The 2,821-nt window shown below is 38.0% G+C and overlaps 1 non-coding gene across 1 annotated transcript; it reads left to right on the forward strand.

Moving 5' to 3' along the window:
• The first annotated feature begins 1,143 nt into the window (after positions 1 to 1,143).
• Positions 1,144 to 1,250, forward strand: LOC127089159 (small nucleolar RNA R71). Its single transcript, XR_007790931.1, has one exon. It is a non-coding gene; the product is annotated as a small nucleolar RNA R71 (small nucleolar RNA).
• The last annotated feature ends 1,571 nt before the right edge of the window (positions 1,251 to 2,821 follow it).

A 2,821-nucleotide genomic window follows, 5' to 3' on the forward strand; every position in this document is an offset into this window, starting at 1 on the left:
ATGTCTTTGAGAAATTTTGCATAGGAAGGTATTTGGGTGATGGCTTCTGTGAAAGGGATTTCTACATGAAGTTTTTCTATAACTTTAATAAATTTTTGATACTGTTTATTGGTTTGGGTTTGTTTGAGTCTTTGCGGATATCGTATAGGTGGTTTATACGGCGGGGGCGGTACGTAAGTTTTGTCTTTAGGTTCTTCTTCTTTTTCTCGACCTTCCTGGTTTTCAGATTCCTCTGGTTCCTTTACTTCGTCCGTGGGTTTGGTACATTCCTTAGAAGTTTCAGGTTCACTCAATCTAGGGTTTAGTGGCTCATCATAAGCGTTCCCACTTTGTAGGGTAATGGCATTGGCTTGTCCTCTTGGATTTTGTTGAGGTTGTCCAGGGAATTATCCTCTAAGTGTAGTCTGAGGGGCTTGGTTTAAAGCTACCTGAGAGATCTGCTGTTCAAGCATCTTGGTATGAGTAACTATTTGGTCAACCTTGGTTCCTAACTGAGTAATCAATTCGTTAACATGAATGTTTTGGTTCATGAACTCCTTGTTTTGTTGGGTTTGAGCGGTGATAAAATTTTCCATAATTTTCTCAAGGCTCGGCTTTGGTGGTACAAGTTGCATAGGTTGATTTGATCTAGGGGCTTGATAACTAGGTCTTGGAGGTGTATTATTTTGGATAGGGTTATTGTTTTTATAGGAGAAGTTCGGGTGATTCCTCCATCCAGGGTTATAGGTATTCGAGTATGGGTTCCCTTGGGTGTAGTTCACTTGCTCAGAGTGGGTTTCGTTTAATAGATTGCATTCTGCAGATTGGTGTCCTTTGGTTCCATATATCTCACAATCCAACAAAACTACTGCTACAGTCTTCGGGTTTATGTACATATGCTCGACTTTGAGGGCTAACGCGTCCATTTTAGCTTGCATCATGTCTATATAGCTTAGTTCATGCACTCCTCCTTGGGCTTCCTTCTTCTCAACTATCGCTCGTTCGACTCCCCATGATTGATGGTTTTGAGCCATATCTTCGATGAGGGCACTAGCTTCAGGACAAGGTTTGTTCATCAGAGCACCGCCTGCGGCAGCATCGATGGTCATCTTTGTGTTGTAATGAAGTCCATTATAGAAGGTTTGAATGATTAACCAATTTTCTAAACCATGATGTGGGCATGCTCGTAACAACTCTTTATATCTCTCCCAAGCTTCGAACAACGATTCTCCTTAGTTTTGGGTAAACCTAGTTATATGGTTTCGAAGAACGGCGGTCTTACTCGGGGAAAAATATCTAGCAAGAAAAACTCTTCTAAGGTTATCCCAAGTCGTAATGGAATTGGGTGGAAGGGAATCTAACCATGATAGGGCTTTATCTCTGAGGGAAAAAGGAAATAATCTTAAACGTATTGCCTCAGGAGAAGCTCCATTGGTTTTAAAAGTGTCTGCTAATTGAAGAAATATTTTTAAATGTTGGTTTGGGTTCTCAGTAGCGAGACTTGGGAATTGTCTCTGTTGCACTAATTGCAACAGGGATGGTTTAAGTTCAAAATTATTAGCTGGTATGGTTGGGTTTACTATACTAGAACTAGGTTCTTCATTTGATGGTTGAGCGAAATCCTTAAGAGGTCTTTGGTTTTGATCTTCGGCCATAACTCTCTTAATTCTATGAAAGAATAAACGTGCGCGAGCGTAACGTTCACGTTCCGCCAGAGGGTATACTAAGCTTAAACTTCCGGTGCTGCGAGTTCTTCGCATTGACCGGAGTGAAATAGCCTAAGTCTAAACGATATAACAACAGGAAAATGAAATTTGACGAAATTGGTCCCCGACAACGGCGCCAAAAACTTGATGCATGTTGTTCGTAAGTATACGAACGCGTCAGAGTAATATAAAAGATTGTCGAATCCATAGAGACCAAGTGTCAATCTATCGTTATCTATTGTTATGGTGTTCATCAAAGGCAATCAAAATAGGTGTTTTTGGAGTGTGCAATGAAAAGTAAAGTGTTGAATAAAGATTAGTTAATAAAGACAGGGTCGAATGTAATTCACGTAATCAATTAATAATCCAAGTACTTGCTAATAGAGCTACTTATGGGCAATGTTTCCTACTTTGAAAAGAATTAATTTAACAGGAACTGTCGCTTTCGCGTATTCAGAATTGAGTTGTACTCCCTAATCAAACCCTCTTATTGTCACTTATAAAAAGGCGCGCATTGCGTTAGAGTAGTAAACCTATTTTTAAGAAATATAGTATCTTGACTAAGTTGAAAAGTACTATAACCTGGATTTCTTAACCAAAAGAGGTTCTCACGAACCAGACTCTAAACTTATAAACACGTCCAAAAATTGTTTTAAAATCTTTTTTCTTCTTAAGTTAAAAACTCCTAATGAACTAAACAAAGAGCTTTCGCTGTTTTTGAAATAGTTAAAAACAATTAAGTTTAGATAGACGTTGGACGGCTTTCGATCTTACCCAACGGAATTGAAGTGCGGGAAAACTTAGGTTGAAAGTTAAAATAGCCCTTAAGTGCTTCTACGAACAAATTTATGTTTTATCGGTTCAATTACGATTCTTACATTCTAACCTTATAGATTTAGTTAGACATGGTAAAGTAAAAATGCATTAATTTAACTAAAAGTAGTGCGAGTGCGGAAAGTAAATAAAAGTAAAGCGAGTGCGAGGAAATAAATAATTTAAAGCGAGTGCGAGGAAATAAATAATTTAAAGCGAGTGTGAGGAAATAAATAATTTAAAGCGAGTGCGAGGAAATAAATAATTTAAAGCGAGTGCGAGAAAATAAATAATTTAAAGCGAGTGCGAGAAAATAAATAAGA

The sequence above is a fragment of the Lathyrus oleraceus genome, chromosome 5, assembly GCF_024323335.1.
Source record: "Lathyrus oleraceus cultivar Zhongwan6 chromosome 5, CAAS_Psat_ZW6_1.0, whole genome shotgun sequence".
NCBI lineage: Eukaryota > Viridiplantae > Streptophyta > Magnoliopsida > Fabales > Fabaceae > Lathyrus > Lathyrus oleraceus.